The sequence below is a fragment of the Sciurus carolinensis genome, chromosome 11 (genome assembly GCF_902686445.1).
Source record: "Sciurus carolinensis chromosome 11, mSciCar1.2, whole genome shotgun sequence".
NCBI lineage: Eukaryota > Metazoa > Chordata > Mammalia > Rodentia > Sciuridae > Sciurus > Sciurus carolinensis.
The window spans coordinates 122,260,271-122,281,216 of record NC_062223.1 but is presented as its reverse complement, the minus strand read 5'-3'; the positions used below and the strand labels follow the sequence as shown (position 1 = coordinate 122,281,216).

Below are 20,946 nucleotides of genomic sequence, written 5' to 3'. Positions count from 1 at the left end.
GCCTGTAATCCCACCTACTCCAGAGGCTGAGTAGGCTGAGGATCACGAGTTCAAAGCCAGGCTGGGTAATTTAGTGAGACTCTGTCTCACAATAAAATAAAAAGGCCTGGGGACATAATTCATTGGTAGAGCACCCATGGATTCAATCCCCACCCAGTGCCACAAACAATTAAAAAAAAAAAAAAATGTTTTACACCTATTCTCAGAAGTTAAAACTTTTTCTCCTACAGTATCTCCACCCAATCCTTATTTAGATTGAACTCTTATACTTCAAAGGGCAGAGAAGTCATTAATTGATATGTAAATCATTTCACCACTGGACAACTCTGATAGTTTATTTTAAGCTGTTTCCTGTAGCTTCCTCACAAAGGTCCTGTCTTGGCCCCAGTGGAGTTATAAAACAAAACTAATTTCTCTTCAACGTGGCCTTTTCACATAGCTTTTGTGCTTCTCTAACCTGCCGGTCCCTCACATAACTCAGTTAGGAGTCCCCCCTGCACTGACTGGGTTCGCACTCTTCTGAATGGACTACAGTTTATCTCAATCTCCCTTAAACTGGGGTGTCCAGATCTGGCTGAAATACTGCAGAGACGTGATCTACCTAGCTCAGAACAAAGCAGAGCCATCACCCCCAGCACTTAAGAAATTAGCCTAAACCTATTTTTGTAGTCATCTTCTGAAATCAGGGGAATCTAGAATGAGTCACTATTCTCTTATGAGTCTCTGGGAACTATGCTGGCACCTTATATTACAGGCTAAGGAAAGTTGTCTACACAGGTGACACATGCATATACATCCCTACAAGAAGCACACACATTCATCACTTCTCCCAACCAGACAAACCTGACTTCTAGTGGGATGAAGAAATCCCCCAGCTCTTATCCCAACTCAGGCCATACTACAATCCTGAATGATTGATAGGAATGTCACTGGGCTATATGCAAAATCACAGATCTTAGCGTTTCTCTTACCTGGACACAAAATGATGTTTACATTTTGAAACAGTTGAAAGTAATCAAGAGTAACATTATGTTACATGTGAAAGTTACATGAGATTCACATTTCAGAGCCCATAAATAAAGCTTATTATGAACACAGCCATGATCACTTGTTCAAAGCCAACTAACTGTTCATAGTCACTTCTGCTGTACAAAGAGGGTTTGAGTAGATGTGACAGAGACAGAAACCTACAATGCTTACAGAAGATTTTCCCGCCCTGGTCTAACAAAACATGAACTTGTACAGGTCTTTTCTGCAAGCTGATTTAACCTCTGTCCCCCAGAAAGGAACCTGTGCGTGGTAATGCTACCCACATAACACCCACTGGGGGAAGGAGCTGCAGGCTTACCCCTTTCTGCAGAGAAAATTTGTAGGGCCAGGAAGGAGCGAAAGCCCCCTGCCAGGTAATATGACAAAAGTTCCCATTTCTTCATTCTTTCCCTAGTTGATGGTTTCAAAGTTGCTTAAGTGCCTAAAAACTTAACCAATACTAGCTGAGTCCCCACTCAGCACCTGCTCCCATGGTTCACAGGATGCTGCTTTCTAGTCTGGCCTTCATGTCCTCCATCTCCTGCCAGGGCACCTCTATCCCTTTCCTTGACCTTTCCCCAAGGTCAGCTTTTTTTTTTTTTTTTTTTCATCTTGGTCCTACACAACAGCAACCTGTGAAGTGCTGTCCAAGGCAGAGTCCACCATCCAAGGTCAGTTGTACAGAGAGGCCAGGCTAGGTGGGAGGCAGAGGACTGAGGGCTTGTCCAGAGAACACGGTTCACTAGCAAATGTCAGAGAAGAGGCAAAGATCGCTTCCCCCAGCCCTGGCTGAGCTCTTGGCTGAGGCCCCAGGGAGACAGGCAGCTCCAAGTCCTCCCCCACCCCTGCACTTCCCCTAAATCAAGCAAATAACTAACAAGGAGGTGTGGGGGAGTAAGGCCAGCCACTGGGTGTCTATTTTCTCAAAACACATGGCAAATCTCTGAGCCAAGTGCCAGCTAAGCCAAGGAAGAAACAAATCCCTTTACTTTCCCAAGTCAGGAGCTATCCACTTCCCCTCTCATTCTCTCCTTTGGCTGACCAGACCCATGTGTCCCACAGCCCCCTCACTGTGGGGACAAGCAGTATCTGTCCCTATCTTCCTGACCACTATCCTGATTACCTCCTACCCTGTCACCTCTGGACACCATGGAGGAAGTCAGTGGGTGGGAAACAGGAGCACATGGCCTGCCTGCCTCCCCCAGAAGCTCCAGGCCACCTCTGACGCACCACCAATTCAATCCCCTGCCCTCCTTTCTTCAAGTCAGAGGGCCCCAATCAAGTCTCCTGATCAAGGGGACCCCATCGGTCCCAACCCAGTTCCACCCTCCAGCCCACCCCAGGGCCACCTCTCAGTGTTTCATAGCTCAGTTCAAGCATTACTTCTGGAGAAGAAGGGGAGGAAGGAGAAGAGAAAAGGCTGGGGAGGAAAAGAATGTGGCATCTCTGCAGCATGATGTCACACGCTGGCTGCTTTCGGATCCCCCAACAGAGAACAGAAGCAAACAACATGGACTCCAGATTTACTGTGCCTCTAAAGGTTTGTGCTCTTGGCAGCCCAGAGCAGCCTGCGCTAGCTGGAAAATAAAAGCACACAACCAGACAGACAGGTTCACAGCTACAGCCGCTGGGGGTTGGGGGGTGGGGGGCACAACCTGACCCCAGGACATAGCCCACCTCCTTCCCAAAAATCCCACGAGGAAACAAAGATAGACTGACATACACACACACAAGCGTGAGCACGAGTTAGCACTAACCTGGAAGCCATTAGGAACGGTAGCAGAGTGCAGTGCAGAGAGGAACTCATTCATTCATGCATTGGACAGTGGGGGGCGGGGGCGGGGAGCAGGGGCCCTGAGGAGTTCGGAGGACACTCACCCCCAAGCCCATCCCAAAGCCCTGTTGCTAACGGGGGAGGGGACGGGGTAGGGCTCTCATAAGCTGGGGAAGCTCCCTGGCTCTGCTGTTTCGCACCGCTCTGGAATTTTAAGCATGGGCCCCCTTTGATTTCCTTTCCCCCCACCTCTCTCTTTGGCTGTTATTTGGTGTGGTCGTGCAGCCGTACAGAAGTCCCTCTCCCGGTTCGCCCTCGCTCCCTTTCTCTCTTTCTCCCTCGGACTCCCTCACAGACAGCTGTTCTGAGCTCAGGCACGCACGCGCACAGGCGCACAGACACACTCAGACACGCACCCTCTTGCGCGCAGACACACACACGCACACGCACAGACACACACGCCGCCGCCTGCCGGTTTACATAATGCAACTCTTTGGTGCAGTCGCCTAGCCGGCTCTCAATTATTCATGCTCGCTTGGAGGAGGACGAGCTGCTGGGGTTGCTGGGTGTTATTTCCTCTGCATCTCCAAATCAAAACAGGAGATGATGCTCCTGTGAGGCTCTGCTCCCTTTGCTGTCACCAATTATTTTCCAGATGTTACCTATTAGGTCAACCTGTGTCAAGGAGGTGACAGTAAATAAAAACACAGGCACTGGCTCTAAAATAGAGGCTTGCATCCTTCAAGGATGACAGCTGCTCTCCCTGCCAGAGCCCTGAGAACAGGGGAAAGAGGAGGCAGCACTGGAGACTATAATCTGCAATAGAAAATGGCTGAGGGCCTCTTCAGGATAGACCCTCCTGGACTTCTGGGCCAACAGACTATAATGCTCCCTTCTGAGCAGGTCACACTCTTGCCAAGGAGAAGAATGACACTCATGTTAAGCATCTGCCTCCATGACAAAGCAGGGTTATCTGAGTTTTTAAATTCTAAGCTGCGCCTCTTAAAACTGCATTTTTCTCCACCCATTCACCAAAATGCAGGATTGGTACTCAGACACACAGCCCCAGGTATTCTATTCAACAAGGATATTAATGAATATCTTAAAAGTCTTTCATGGCTTACAAAGCACTTGTGTTCACACCAAGTCATTGAATTCCCATCACAATTATCAGGGAACTAATGGATGCCTGAATCCTGGAAAAAGGCAATAGAGAGGCTGAGCTGGGAATCCAGATCCCCTGACTCCAACCCCAAGGGAGTGAACTACCTATATTAGTTTTCTGTTGCTATGACAAAATTCCTGACATAATCAACTTAACAAAAGATATATTTTGGCTCACAGTTTTAGAGGTTTCAGTCCACAGTTGCTTGATCTTCTGCTTTGGGGCATGTGGTGAGGCAGAACATCATGGTGGAAGTGTGTCGAGTGTGAGGAAACCTATTCATCCCACAGCAACCAGGAAGCAGGATGAGGGAGGGGCAGGGTCCCCAATATCCCCTAAAGTGCACACCTCCAATGACCTAACTTCCTCCCACTAGGTCCTTCCTCCTAAAGGTTCCGTCACCTCCCAATAGCATCACAAGTTGGTGACCAACCCTTAATACATTGGGAGTCACTCAGATCTAAACTATAGCACCACCCAAAGCCCCAAGTGTGCTTGTGAGTATTTGGAGAAAAACAGGCATCTGCTAAAGGGAGAAGGAAAGGAAGTTCAAACCTAGACCAAAACCAACAACAAGAAAACAAGAAAATCACTTGAGAATCTTGTCAATTTATAGATCCTGATATAGCAGGTCTAAGGGCATGTCCAAGAATCACCTGAGGAGCCCCTCAACTGATACCCATGTTGTCATTCCATGAACCACACAAAGTAGCAAAGGGTGAACTTGTGCATTCTCCCTCTTTGGATCTTCCTAAAGAATGTGTTTTATCTATCTACTATAGCTCCACAAGAAAAGATGCTCAAGGTGGATAACAACTATTATTCACTGGTGTTACCTGTGTCCCACTCATCAACCTTATGCTGAGAGGAAAAACTTCTCAGGCATCGGTTGGCAAAATTTCAATTCTGGAAGTGTCAAGCCCTGGAGGCTCATCATGATAGTCTTTTCAAGTTGGTTTCTTCCAACATCCTATTGTTAGAACAGCAGCTTCATGGGATCTTGGAGGTAGATGAGTTTGGTCTATTACCTAGAAGAATCTCAGTTCCAAAGAAATGCATATTGGCAATGTCAAAGGACACAGGTGATCCCAGTCCTGTCTATTCTTCCTTGTCTGTCTCAAGTCTCACCTCTTCTAAAATACCTCCCTAGCTTTCAAAAGACTCCTACCTGCTTTTTTCTTCATAAAATGATCCTGTCCCTGGATTACACCTGAATCCAAAGCTAAGTTTTGCTGTTTTCTGCATTTGTAACCCTCAGTCAGTCATTTCCCAACCCCCACCTCAGATTCAGTTTTACCTGAAAAAAAGTATCAGATAGTAAATAAGTATCGCCTCCTTTGTACTGTTGAATAGATAAAGAATAAAACAAAGGCAGATGAAAGCACTCCCTAAAATGCTGAGTACATCCCCAGTCTTATAAACTAGACTACACAGTTAAGAACTTAATTGAAAATTCTGTCATTCTTTCTGTTGGTTTTACTGCCTTGTTAAGATTGTAGCCTACTACTTCCCAACACACAGAAGTACTAGGTATAGCCCAGGTGATTAGTCAGTACCCCTGCTTTGTGCTCCATTAAGATGGTAAACAGAAGACTTGGTCAAATGGTCAGTATCCTCAACCTAGCTCCCTCAACTCATGCACTAAGGGTGCTAACAGCTCAGGGTCTTTCTTTCTTACTTCTATGAAACACACAAAATCACTTTTCTCCTATGTTGTCCCATATTGTCAGTATCTACATGGTTTAGATTAATAACAATAGGTAAAAATTGCCAGCTCATGGACAGACAAAAATCTGACTTCAAATATTGGTTCTGTCAATGACTGATACTATGATCTTAGCAAAGTCAATCACACTAAGCTTCATATTTCTTGACCTCTAAAGTAGTCACGAAAGCAACAGCATCACATTTTTGTGTGAGGATTAAATGAGGTTGATAATGTAGAACCCACTTTTCTTTTTTCTATCTGTGAAGTAAAGCTGTTATTATCTGTGTTGGTCAATAGCAATAACCATTGTTTAAAAACACAAAGTACGTTATCTTCTAGTGCTGAAGGAGGTATTCAGAAGTCTTTGTCTGGAACTAAGAAAAATCTCAGTTCCTTAAAATGCAAGCAGTACACATGTGCTATCTGCTCAGTCACCAAGATGTTTTTCGCTCCTTATTAGGTCCAAGGTTTAGCATCTATGTAGCCATTTTAAATTCTTACTGAAAGTTGCTTTCCTGCCCTCGAGGGGTACTTAAGAGAGAAAACAAGGGTTAAAAGGTAACCTCCCTCTCCCACCTCTCACTAACCACCCCACGGAACATGCCCTTACTTGTTCTATCAGCCCATCCTAAGTTCTTAGGCAAGCAGCTCATACCAGCTCATGCGACCTTTAGCAAGCGGTCCAAACCGTCCCATAAAATACCCCAGAGAAAAGTTTTTCCTGCCTCTCTCACTTTTCCCGAGAGATGGCCTTTGTCAGACCCTGACTGGCAAATAAAACTTTCTACGTGTGGATCTCCTCACCTGGTTCCTGCTTGCTTGTCCGCATTGCATTTTCCTTTCAATCATTCCCCTCAAATCAGGCCTCGTTAAATAAGAAAATTGCAGACCAAACAAACCAGAGACTCTTGTCCACTGTTATAAAATGTAAGCCTTTCTTTCATGATTAGTCCTGTGTATACATACGGTCCTATAGTACTGAGCTGTAATAAAACCAAAATTATCCTGATCATAACCAAGAGTGCTTTTTATGTGCAAGGCAATTTGCTAAGCTCCTGGTAAGAATGGATTTCATTGAATTCTACCAATTGTAACACTGGTCCACTTCACATTTTGAATATAGCTCTGAGGCTTATTTTTTAAAGGGACACTTTTTTCCTTTTCCTCTTCTCCCTCTCCCCCTCCCTAACCTGGGGACAAGAAATGAGATTATCTATGCTCCACGGGAAGGTGACACCTGCCAGGGGATCTAGGAGGTGAATATCTCCCAAATTAACAAGTGAATGTCAACACACCATCAAGGCACCTGGGACCCCCTGTCAGGGCACACCTGGAATGTAGCCTTTGAAGAGGTCCTTTAAAATCCCCCTGTTCCTCCTGATGGACAAAATCACAGCCTGTGGGACAGGAGCCCCTTGTGTTTCTCTTTTGCTGGCAAAGCAATAAAACTTTTTTTCCCCCATTTTTCTCTAAACCATGTCCTCATTAATTGAATGAGCATCTAGCATCGGGGACGAGGACTGAGCTTTTGGCAACACAATTACTTAAGAGATGCATACACATCATCCCCATTTTTCAGATGATGGAACTAAGAGAGAGAAGGAACAATAACTTTCCTGGGGTATGTGGTTATTAAATAGCAGAGTGTGTATCCCTAGTTCCACTCTTACCTGTACATTATCAGGAAAAGAAGGTGCTGCTGACCTGTCATTAGGAAACCATGGGCCTTTCCGTGTAGTGTCTAGCCATCCGCACTGAGTCACCCCTCCCCGCTCCCCAGGCCTTCTTACAAGAACAGCACTCCATGAGGTGGCCAGTTGAGGATAATGGCAAAGCTAACAGGATGAAACAAAAGGACGCCTCCAGATTCAGTCTCAGGATTTAATGGCTAAGCTATTTGGTGCCTGTATTCCTGAACTACCTTTTTTTTAAATACATGAATTTAGGAAACTGAGGTAAAAGTAGGTATCTTTTATGGAATTAAGCCTTTCCTGGAGAAAGGAAGAACTGACAGTAGCTTCCATTTTCAAAAGAAAAAGAAATTTCTGAGAATCCTGTGCAGTGTGAAAAGCACTTCCCAGAGAGAGCACCCTGGAGGAATCAGGGATAAGGAGGAACCTAATGTACAAGGGCAAATCCCACTGAACTGAATGGTCCCATCCAATCCAGCACCACTCGATCATATTGCTCAGAACCTTCATCACCCCAAGTACTTCATATTGGTGGTTGACAAGAAAGGGAGACATTGATGACAAAGTCCTGCTATACCTTTGAAATCTCTTTGCATCATGGCGAAGACTTTTCAGAGAGGAAGTACTCCAAACATTTTAATTGAACCTGATTTTGCAAAATTATGGAAAATGATAGTCAAAAACCAATCAGGTTATCTTATTACTATCAACCAAATCACCAGCACTTTTGTAAAGGATAGAGATGGAAGGGATTCCCGAAGTGTGTGGGATATGTTGAGAAGGAGGGAAAAAATCAGAGATCTAACATTTACAGAGAATCTTCCATGTACTAGGCATGAGGATAGTCTTTAGTAAAATTTTCATTTCATCCAACTAGTAAGGAAACTGAGAATCAGAAGCCTTTTCTAACCCCAAAATCACAGAATTATTTATAAAACCCATGTTTTTCACCACACCTTGCCACTTCCACAAACACTTACTTAAGTCAAAGAAGATATAACCTGTTGTGTTACATTCCCTTCTCAAAACAATCCCTCAAGGTCAGTTCCATTGCTCCTACTTAGGTCAGTTAGGAATATATTGCCCCCTCAGTTCCAAATTCACCCTTCTTTGCCCTATCTTGTGACACTGGAGCTGTACCCTGAAACATTTCTCCTTCAACAGCTGGTACCAAATAAGTCTTGTCAGTAGAGGGCACTGGCACCCCAATAACCAGCAGTTCCCAAGTCACGCACCCCAGCCTGCGGCAGCTCCAGAACCTTCTGCGCACACTGAGCCAACAGCTCATCCTCTCTGAATCTCTACCTTGGGTCGGGGGACAGATGTGCTTCTTTACTGAGTTCTCTGCCTCAACCCTAAAGGGAGTGGCTGCCCCCTCTATACAACTACATATGTAATTCCTGAATCCTTTAGAGTTTTCTTTGTGCTTTTTACTTGTTCATGATTCTTAGTATTAAATTTTCCCTGTTCCATCGTTGGTGTGGTTTCCTTCTGTTGACTGAACCTCCACTGATAAACTATACAGATGAGCAAAAAGAAATTTAGATAAGTCAGACCTGATCCATTCCCTCAAGTGATTCACTAGTAAAATGGCTAAAAGTATTTAGAGCACACTAGTGGGTCAAGCACTTCACATTTTCCTTCGTGTAGTACTCAAATCAACTGGACATTACTAATGAGGAAACTGAGGCAGCTCAGGGACTAACCGAATCCCCCAGATCACTCTGACAGTAATTGGAGAAAGTGATAGTTTTCTCCCAGCATCGACTCAAGCCCATTCTCAGTCCTCAATCAAGCAGTCAGAGAGAAACTGGGGCGAGGACACTGGGTAGGACATTCTCTTGTGAACACTGAGGAAGAGAAAGAAAGCTAAACTTTACCCAGAGAGGTTCACATATGTCCAGCAAAAAAAATTTTTTTTTTAATGAGAGGAAGTCATTAAAGTATTTTAAGTCAATCCTTGCAAGTTTAAGAGTTGGTGTTCTGGCTACTTGGTACTCCGGAGACCCTATTAAATGACTATTTCCAGAATTAATATTCAGGATGTTGTCCATGTTTTATGAACGATTCATGCAAGAGAATTAATGTCCCACAGGTTTCCACCTGCCCTCCCTGAGTGCAACACAGACTCTAATCCATGGGGCTGAATCAGGGGTGTCCGAAGGACTACACCCATGGCCTTTGACCTAGTGTAACCCAAGACCTCTCATTAATACTGCATCTCTCACATGAGGAGCACTGATGTCTACATAATTAAAACCCAAAGCAAGAAATGGCTAGAAGAACAGAGAGAGAAGAGGCTGAAGTTGAAAACGACTCTGTTACAATGTTCACTCTACCAAACACCAACATTGATGCTAAATCAGGTGCCCACCCTTTAGGTCAAACATCATTGTGTGTACAGGGTTATGCAGTGTAAATGCTGGCCCTAGGGTCAAATACAGCCAAACAGAATTTTAAAAGTAGGGGGTGGAGGAAAGTAGACTTAGCCCATTGGGGATAGAACTTGCTAGAGTTAGGTCTCCTACACATCAGTTAAATCCCACTTAACTATGCATGCCAATATTCTTCCCCAATATTCTTATAATCCTGTCCAAATTGAATAACTGTCACTGGACATCACCTTTCCTTTTCTAAATGTTCCCAAACACCAATTCTAGATTTTTAGCTAGGTTCAACTACAAATTCACTGAATGATATATACAAGTGGTTCCCAAATTTTGCTATACTTTGGGATCATCTGGGATGACCCAATACTCAGATTGACCTACCCAATACTCAGATCATATCAATTAAATCAGACTGACTGAAGATGGGAGCTGGGTATCAGTATTTTTTATGAATCCATAAGGAATTGAAATATGAAGCAAAGTTTAGGAATCATTGGTCTATACAACTTTAACCTAATTTGATAGTAATATAGTACAGATTTACTTTAGAAAGTATAATCCAGTGATCTATACTTAGAAGTTATTGTTGAAATCCAAGACATCTTTCTTCTCTTTTAACAATTTCCCATAGAATAAGAACTAATGCTCATTGAGAATGTAATGTGCCAGACTCCTTTCTAGGGAGTTTATGAAGGGCACATTGGGTTATGTCTCAATTTTATTATTCCCATTTCACAGAAAAGAAAGTTAAGTCAAAGAAATTATGAGCAGATCTGTAAATTTATTTAAGTACACCAAGATGTCACTCAACAGGTACTAAAGAATGAAATTTAAAATGGTCAGATCCAGCTGGGTCTAGTGGCACATGCCTGTAATTTCAGCAACTCAGTAAAAATAAATAAATAAATAAAAGGCTACAGATGTAGCTCAGGTGTAAAGTGCCCTTGGGTTCAATTCCCAGTGGCAAAAATAAAAATAAAATAAAATGGTCAAATCCATTCATGTTATCTTTCCCCTGATCTTTGGATTTTAATTCAGTCCAACTTCATTTGCTGCATTCTTTGGTTTTGAAAATTGCTGACTTTTAAAAAGATAACCTCCTGTGGCTGAGTTTGGTGATGTTCCACAAAGCACTGAAGAAGAGTGAAAATCCCTTTCTCTTAGATCTCCAGAATTCTATTGGTTGCTCAATGGCACAAGGAAGAATCTATATGCAATGATAGGCACCAAAAATGTTCTTCTTCAGACAGAAAGTACAGTGTGATCTGAAGACTAGGCCTCACATGTGGAAAGGACTGAACAAGGAACTGGAGTTAATTTCTAGGGGAAAAAATGGAATTAACAGTGTAGATAATCTGCAATCAAGATTCCAAGGGAAGTGGACAATACAACATGTATATATGGTGCCCAGGAGCTGCAAAGAGTGAAGTTTTAAAAAGTAAGAAGGATGAAGGACGGGATTGGCAGTTCAAAGACAGGATCCAGAGTTTCAATTAATGGAGGATATATTAAAGCAACTTGTTCTCTTTATAGGCAATTATAATTGTCCAAGAAGGAAAGCCATGAACCAAGAACTTGATAGGAGGGCGGCTATAAATAGGGCTGGAGATCTTGAAAACATGGGTAGGAATTTAATCCATTCGAATGATGCAAATGAAAGTCATTGAACTTGACCACAATCTCAGGACTGACATAAAAGTAGATTAAATAATAAGAAGAACAAGTTAGTTCAATGTTTTTCCCACCAACCACAGGGTCACCAAGTTCTGGACATGGTTCAATGTGTGGCTCTGCCTTGGCTCAATCCCCTGCCAAAGGGAGATAACTACTGTTCTACAGAAGATAGAAGGCAATGGACAATGTCCTAGATCCTAGACCAATATTACAGTGTGTGGTCACCTTAGCATTCTCCTGCTTTCCTAAACAAGCACTCATTTCCCAGTTACCTGAAGTGATAGCTGCTGAGGAGTCACAAGTGAGCTCCCTTTGGGAACTTCCCTGACTAAAGACAAGAGCCTCATCAAAAAATATGACCTGTCCTTGAGGACCTACCACATCCAAAGACCAGTCCATGACAGAATGCAAAAATCCACCTTTGCCTGAATTTGGAATAACTCTGCAAGGCTGCCCAGGCTCCAGAGTATTCCACAGAATTAGCTGATCACTCTTTCAGGTATATCAAAGTTTAACTTCTCTCTGCTCGATCTTGAGTCCTTCACTTCCTTCCAAGCAGGAAGGCCATGTATCTAGGCAATGGCTTTGTTCCCAAGAACATTTCCCAACAAAACCCTGGCAAGAAAATTAGTATATGTCCAACCTGGGACATATACTAATTATCAAGGAATGTGTGTGAATAGAGGAGATAAGCACAATGCTGAAGAAAATGACCAAATGTGAGGTTTAGGGAATTTGGTACCATTTTGGAAATTTTAGATTCCTAGCCCCTTCCAATAGGCTATGGCTTCTACCCCTCTATCCCCTTGAGGATATTAGAAGGGACTAAGCACCTCTCTAAATCACCTCTTTTCAGAGGTCACAGACCTCCTCTTAATCCTGGATTAAGGTCTTAAACAGGGAAGCCTGCTTTCTGGGTGCCCCAGTTAAGATGCTGACATGTTGTACTTAGGAAGAGTCCTTGAGTCCCTCTTGCCACTGGCCCGAGTCTTGAGTCATAGACTGTCACCTCCATCTCCCTCCACCCCAAACCCTCTCTTCCTTTGGAGAGCAGCCACCAGCTCTGGCAGCTAACATCATGAGAACACCATCGTTAGTCCCTGCACCACACTGGGAGTTAGTGAGGAAAGGAGGGGACAGACTGTGTGCATGTTTGCACAAAACTGTGGAGGTGGAGGGTAGGGGTTATAACGAGTTAGGAAGGAACCTAAGTCGCTGTGATGAACCTGCCCCAGTTGGGGGCCCTTATGTGTGCCAAAGAGGCTACTGTTGCCTGGTAGGCTACCCCACGTGCACACGTGTCTCAGGAGGTTGGTCAATAAGTTCAACCAGAAGAAAAACCACGTGTAAAACAAAAGCACTAGAGCTCATTTTCAAGAATCCTGATCCAGCTCCTCTTTCATCCAGTCCAGATTCCCCAGAGGGCACCTGGAAAGGCTCTTATGCAGACGCTGGGAACTCCCACCATTGGTCTTTCCATACCAGGGCACAGAGGTCTGGATGCCTAGAAGTGCTGTCTAGTGCCTAGCTTTCTGCAGATGTGTCTAGGCTGCAATGAGAAGCTGCCTGATTCTGTTTTGGTTTACTCCAGTGGAGATAACTCTTATCTATGGGTATCTCTTCCTGGGCCTTCCCCAACAAGTCCAGCTGTGGCCATTAATCTCCCCTCACCCCACACCACCTTCTAAGGTAGCACCTGAGCTGCTTGTGTTATTTTCTTAAGACAGGCCTTCTGCTGTCTTGGAGCACACTATATATTTGTCTCTTAATGAGGATAATTTAAACTAAAAGAGGAGCTACTGACATGCTACCATCCAAAAAAGCATTCGCCTTCATGGGGTGTGGACACCTAGATAACTGATGTGTGACCATGGACATACCCTGAGCTTCACTGTCCCCAAGTGTAATGAGAAGGGGTTTGGTGTAGATAACCCTCTAAAGTCACTTCCTGCCATGATCGAGCTTTACTTCCCAACTCTGAGAATGGCAGAAAGCAACAGAAAAGGTGAGCTTTGTAACCACAGAATGTGAGACAGGAAAGGCAGCAATGCTGAATGAAGCAACTAGGCCCGCAACCCGGCTGTGTGTTGCGGAGCTCTCTTCTGATCACATCCCCCTCTCTACTTACCTGCCTTCCTCTTCTCTTCCTACCTCTCCAGGGAAGAACTGCTAAAACGCCATCAGGGTGGATTATTGGGCAGCCAGGAGGTACTCCATTTCTAAATGCTAGGTCAATTCTCATTAGAGTTTCGGCATGGTCTGACTCTTCCAGTCAAAAGCTAATGGGGACTGGAAGAGGACAAGTAGGAACTGAAGAGATCTGATTAAGGAGATAATGAGTCAAGGGGCAAGATGGGGACACTGACTTACCCACGGACATATGCTCTGACGATTTCCATTCCAAACCCTTCATCACTGATAATATGACTCTAATCAAAATTGAATTCCCTTCCCCCAGCCCACACACCCTGATCGTTCACCAACGCACCCAGGAATATTGGAGCCTGCCTCATGAAGGGTAACTGCAGAACAAGCCCCAGACCCTTGGCAGTACCACTCTTCTACAAATCTGAAAGGAGAATGAAGAGTCTAATTTCCAGTAGGCAAAGACCACAAAGCTCAGCATGGACTAGGACTCAACATGGCTATCAGAATAACTCATACACTTGGGTCCCAACAACTGATGCAAGAGAAGGAATGTAACAATCCCAGCACAAATCACACTGGTAGGAAAAAGCACACCTAGGAATTATCTCACTCTATGAGGTCTACCATTCCAAAAAGATAAATAACACAATGTAGACCTAGAAACCCTGCCTTATGCAAGGTTTAGACTAAAGAAGATGCCTTAAAATAAACAAGGTATAAACATTTGAGATAAGAAGAAGTCAAAGGAGAAAGAATCTGACTTTTTATTTCTCCAGAGGGAGGCTAACCGATGGCATAATTAGGTTTACAATAATAGGGAATGTTCTCAGAGCTTGGGCAGCAAAATAGTGGAGGAGGCTAGGATATAAGGAGTGAGCTCCTGGCCAAGAGAAGCTTGGAGATGTCATGTGTGGCTGGACACTGCCCTGAACAGATGACACCTAATCAGGTTTCTGAATAGCAGTGAGCACAGAGCCTTCTAATGTTCACACCCAAAGACACCAAGTATCTCCACCTCCTTCTGTTCTATAGATGCTGCTTCTCCAGATGGAGAATTAGGGTCCTATCTCTATTGTTGAGAGCCACAAATACACCTAGAGACTTCTGAATCTCTAATGTGGAAAGGCCTTTTGACCTCTCAGCCCAATTTCTATTCAAAGTAGTTATCTCCTCTCCAGCTTCCCCCAAAGAGAAGGTGATAGAAACAGGAAAGGCACTAAAATAATGGTGTCTTTTCCATTAGCCTCCAAAAGAGTAAATTAATATTCTTAAACAATGGGCCAACAGATACCATCTCCCTCTTTCACAGCAGGTGGATAAAATGTGTCCCGAGGTCCTGCCCCTATCCAGTACTATCATCTCAGAGCACTCATTAGTCTTCAAATCCCCAGCAAGAACAGAAATGGCCCTGTGCAGCTTCCTGGAAGTCTTGTAAAATATGCTTAAGTGGGAGGGAGTGGATGCTGAATAAACTCTGCCCACTGCTAGGTCCCTGCATGCTGACATTTGTAATCAAGATGGCAAATATCCATGAGACATGCTCTGGAGAACTGTCTTGTTTTCGTCTAAATAACCTAGCATTTGATTCACCCAGAACCCTGATATCATAATATATAAAGGGCAGGATGAGCATGCTTGGAACCAGAAGTGTTTAGATTTCTTTTCTTTTTTTTTTTTTTTCTGGTGGGGGTGAAGGCGTGGAATATTTGCACATACAGATGAGATATTCTTGGGATGTGACCTGAATCTAAACATGAAATTCATTTATGTTTCATGTATGCATTACGCATATAGCCCGTGTTTTGACTGTAATACATCACCTAAAGCCAGGAATTTTCCACTGTTATTGATGTTCAAAAAAAAAGTTTTGGATTTGGGGATATTTCAGATTAAGGATACTTAGCCTGTGTCCCCACTGGCATATGCAGCACTAGAATTCTCTATTCGACCACTGGCCTTTTCCCAGCCTCGACAACATCCCTAACCATGGTGGGGGAGGGGTCAGGTAGAAACCATACGGTGCAATCCTTTCAGGTTCCTGCATCTCTCCCAATCTCCTACCACATTAAGCATGTCCATAAGTAGCTAGACAAATGTAACTACTGAGTAACAAATGCAAGAAATTAGAGAGCACAGGAGATAAACTAAGCCTTGGGCTGGATACCAAACATAGGAAAATGTGGTCCAACAGGATCATTTTCAGAAAAGTAATAGCTGAGCAAAACCAAGAAGTTATAATAAAAATTTGGATGCAGATTGAGAGGCAGTGCCCATCCTGGCTGCACAGCACCCACCAGAGTAAAGCTTCCCGTGTACCCTTGGTTACACACACACCCTGATAACCCCACAAACATGTCTGCCGGTCCTTCCCTGAGGTCAGAAGGACTGAGTAGAGGGTTAAATTTAACTCAGGGGATTGAGCTGGGTGTGGATAGTAATTATAATACCTTGTATTTATGTCTGGCTATTTCTGGCCTGCAGCTTGTTTTCCTCCAATTCCCTTGGAAGAGGTCAGTGAGACTTATAGATGTGGCTTCTGGTCCTTCTTGTGACAAACTTACCAATGCTGTCGGCATCGCCTGGAGAAGGAAATCAAGAAAGGATTTTTTTCCCTCACACTTCAGACCAAGAGATCAGAGCCAGGGAGGTTAAATGGCAGAGACACCTTCACAGAACAAATCACACAGACTAAACTGGGGATTGGCTTAGGCTCAACACAAAGAATTGCTGGTCACATACTAAAAGATGGGAGGTTTCCCAACCTAAGTCAGCTTACCTGGGGGACCCTGAACAATTATTTGTAAAGGTAATCTCCAATGTGGAAGATTTGATCTACCATAAAAAAGATAAAGTGTGTGATTTTGTGAAGACTTAATATTCTTTTTCAATATGCCAGTTCTGTTGCAAGAGCTTTATAAATATCAACTCCTTTAAAAATCCCCATAACAACACTACACCTGGGTACTATTATTATCCCTATTTTATAGATGAGAGGGAAAAAAAAAAAAAAAAAAAAAAAGAAGAAGCACAGATTGATGAAGAAACTTACCCAGAATCATAAGATAGTAGCTGGTGGGGCCAAGATTCAACCCAGTTGACCAGCTCCAGAGCACCTGTTTCCAATCACTAACAAGAAGCTGCCGTGCTCAAAGTCATGGCCCTGGGCAGGTATTCTGATTCCCTAGGTCCCCACATGATTCTCATAATAGACCAAGTCAGTGGTTCTCAAACTTTGATGTACTTATTGATATTCAGACTCCATGGGCCCAGAAGTTCTGGAACTGGAACCTGGAATCTATAATTTAACAAGCACCTAAGGTGATCAGTGCAAGTGATGATAGCAGGTACCTGGAGAAAAGGCACAAATGTCCTACACCTACCTCTCTCACCTGGGACCCTCACTGCAGTGTGCAAGAGACTATTCTTTCCAGGAGGTTGGAGTCACTGCCCTGGGGGAGAGGGGCCAGTGGCCACACAAGGGTTGTTCTGCTCTTTAGCCTAGTGACAAGGCTGCCTTCAGATGGTGGGGGAGCAGGGGAGGGTGCATGACCCAAGACAGCTCACCGTCCCTCAACACTTGACATGCTGCACATCAGAAGGAGACACGGGGTTGGAAACGGGAAAAGAAAAAGAGACTGGGCAGTCTGGGCCCCTGTCTCTCAGTGCCAGAACAATGGCCTCTTCAAATCCCTGGCATCTGAACTGGCAGTCAGCCACCAGGAAAGAAAAGAGCTTGCTGTCCCTTTAAGGACGCCCTCTCTCCACAAAGGTCAGAGATGCCAGCTCAGCCTGCCATGCGGCTGCCTTTTTGTCATTTTGGGGCCCCAGGGCCCTGGGCTGTGCTCCCCAACCCCCAGTTGGTTCTCTAGGCACCTGCTGTCTTCTGAGGAAGGCAGACCACCTGGGTGACAGCTGCCTCCCCAGGCAAGGAACAGTGACAGGGCAGGAGCAGCTGCTGTGGAAGGAACCCAGAACCTCATGTGGTTTCTCAAAATCCTCCTCCCAGGGAGAGTTAGCAAGTACTGGAGCTTAGAGAGCGAGGTCTGAAAGACACTGTAGGAGAAGGGGCAGGAGCTCAAAAGAAAACTGGCCGAAGAAGGGATGCTCCAAGAGAAACATAAAAATTCCAACCAGAAGAGCAAAGGATGATGATGATTGATCCAGAAATCATAAAGCAGAGGGAGTAAGGAGTAGAAAGGAGGTCAGGCAAAAAAGGGGAGTGGGGGTCAAGCAGGGAATGCAGGGGGCCTTCACCCTAGGTTCAAATCTTGCCATTTTATGTGACCCAGTTGCCCAGGGGCCTCTGTTTCTCTATTAACATACATGGAACAATAAGAAAATATTAGAAACTAATATTTTTCAGGTACCAACATTATTAGGGAACTGGCTATTGTGTGGGTCCTACAGGCAACTCAGATGGTTGGAGTATCCATTCAAGAGACCTGAATCTCAGACCACACCCCCAGTTCTAGAAAATCATCTTGTGAAGTAAATGCCAGGAGAAAAGGGGCTATTCATTAAGAAAGCTGCACGAACCGAGATAAACCATGATCCTCATCGAAATGACTCAAAATTGGTCATCCACTGATGAAGAAGCATGGCTTTCCCCCAGTACAAGTTTACAAAACCGGCAGCAAGCTTACGTTTGCTGACTCCTGAAACAAAAGATGGCATTAATGGAGGAAATGGGGAATGCTTACAGGAAATGGGATACAACATACAGAAAGTCCCATTTCTTTCTACCTTGGGATTGCAAGTATTTTATCCAATTACTTGATTGCCAAGAAGAGTCTCTGACTAACAGCAGCCAACTACAATGACTTGTGCCCATTTCTCCAGTACCTATATCCAGAGTTTGCCCAATCTCTTTATTTCAGAGGTCTCTTTTTCTTGTAACACTGGGTGTTCTCAGGGGGCAGGTTCTCTTGTGTCAGCAGGCTTGGTGAGAGTTGAATCCATGTGACTCAAAGCGTCTACCTTGTCATCTTTTGTGGCAAAGTGTCCATTTCCTACCCACTTCCCAGACCACTGCAGGCTGAGATTCTTCAATTCTAACTTCATCCAGTTCCCCGAAGGGCTAAGCATCACAGAGAACCTATGCATTTGTTTTCTCATTCAACGATTATCAAAATAGGGCAGAGCCTAGTATGATCCAGGTAAATCTTTAAAAACAAACACTTCTTTCTCCTCTGCCTCGAATGGCTTTTTGAGAAGTATTTACTTCCTGCTCCGTGGTGTCTTCCAACCCAGGAGCTAAAGCACTGCAAAAGTGACTTAACTGTATTAACAACATTTATCAGAATAATTTCTAAAAGGTCCTAGAAACAGAAAGAAGATGAAAAGCTCAGAATGCAGAAGCAGTGAGAATAAAAGGAGGTAGGAAGGGAAGAAGAAGAAAAAGATATTTCCAATGAATATTTTAAATGCTTTCTTTACATCATTCTCTCTGCAGAGAATGACTTCATTCCACAAACCTACCCTATGTGTCCAGCTTCCTTCAAAACTCTATTTTCAGTGCATCTTCCTCAGGAAGAATTTCCCAATAAAATCCCCCGGAGCTCCAACGCCCCACATTGCCTGGAATCTCAAGTGCAGTTCACACCTGCTAAAGTACTTGTGCAAGGTCTATGAGCACCTATGGACCCTGTCCTAATCCTTAGACTGCTCAAAACCCACAGCATGACTTTCTTTTTCTAACAAGTTCCCCACGGGACCCTATAATTGGTGGGTGTGTATAGACTGTTGCCAGGACAGAAGACTGCTTCAAAAGAAGAGTAGCTGCTATTTTCCAATATCTTCAGGGTGCTGCTAGCACTGTTCACACTGTCATCCATTCACTCTCCCCGCCCTTTCAGGTGCAGCCATTTTTCCCCTCCTCCCAACCACTTGTCAATCTGTGAACATCCTAGCTAGCTATTGGTTTATCAGTCAGCTTGCAAGTATCCTTCTCTGTTATTGGTCTCCTGTTAGCCCGGTGGAATTCAACTGCTTCATGGTAGCTCCCCCACCATCTTTTCTCTCATGCTTTCAAACACCTATGGAAAGTTTGCAGGGCATGTCACATGCTGTACATGGTCACACTGTCTCATTTGCAAACTCATTTAATCCTCAGACCAACCTACTGAGACAATTTCTGACATATGGCTGGCATACAATGAAAGAAGTAACTTCAGAAGGGCCAAGAGAAAAGGCCACTGATGGATAGTGGTTGACAAGAACACTCTAGAAAAGAGGAACTCTTGTGCCCCAGCTCATGCCTGAGGCTAGGAAAAGAGACATCCTCCCATAGCCCCTTCCAGTCCCATGACTGAAGACTCACCTTGTAACTATTATTTTATATTAAAACAGACTGAATATTAAACTTAAAAACAAAATCACAACAGGCCTCAAATAAGCATTAGTTTGGGAATAACTTTCTGTGAAAAATTCCAAACACAAAAACCATAAAGGAAAAGAATGGTTGACATGATCACATTCAGACTAATGAAGAAACTATGTGTCAAAAGTCGGCCTGAAGCAAAAAATAAAAGAAACCATGGGAAAATATGTGTGACTAAGGGTTAAAACCTCTACTATGTTAAAGAGTTCTGGGACATAAGAAAGATGATTTTGTTAACAGGAAAATGGGCAAAAAACAAAAAAGGGGGGAGGGGGGCAATTCACAGACGAAATATAAATTGGAAAAAAAGGAAATTAAAAACATGGCATCAATGATCAAAGAAATGCAAATTAATGCAATTCTGAGATACCATTTTTGGAATATCAGATTGGCAAAGATTCTAAAATATGGTAATACCGAGGCAGGCAAGGACAACAGAGGAGAGAGCACTTTCCTGACATGCTGGTGGGTGCCTAAGCTGAAACAACCTTTCTTAAGGGCAATTTGGACTATGAATCAAGACTGTGGCCCAGAAATCCAGCTTCTAAGTTTTAAATCTGAAGGATATTAGTCATGACATTATTTTTTTAAATTGAAAAATTAGAAATAACCAAAATGTCAAATGCAAGTAGATTGAACAGATAAGTGATACATACTTGCAATGCTAAGCTTAAAAGTAATTATGAAAGTCAATTTTTATTGTTCTAGAGAAATCAGATATTTTTATCAGGATAAAACATATAATTTATTAAAAATGTGTCTATCTATCCATCTATAGTATCCATAGAATAGCTTGAAGGATATAACATAAAATGCAAATACCTAAATGTGATTACCTCTGAAAAATCATATTATGTCTTAGATCTTTTTCTCCACTCTATATTTTCAAGTTTTCCTACAATATCCATGGACAACTTGAATTGCAAAAAAAAAAAATCCATTGATAACTTTCTTTTCAAAAAATCTTTAACTCTGACTTTTAGAGACA

The 20,946-nt window shown here is 43.5% G+C and overlaps 1 protein-coding gene across 18 annotated transcripts in view; it reads right to left on the bottom strand.

The window, feature by feature from the left end:
• Gramd1b (GRAM domain containing 1B) overlaps positions 1 to 20,946 on the bottom strand; it is a 237,336-nt gene that overhangs the window by 56,669 nt on the left and 159,721 nt on the right. Inside the window, exon 1 of one of the 18 annotated variants that reach the window (XM_047515691.1) lies at positions 3,053 to 3,136. The exons of the other annotated variants lie outside the window; for them this stretch is intronic. The gene's annotated coding sequence lies outside the window, so the exon portion shown is untranslated. Of the gene's footprint in view, positions 1 to 3,052; positions 3,137 to 20,946 lie in introns of those variants that run through there. 18 annotated transcript variants of the gene reach the window in all.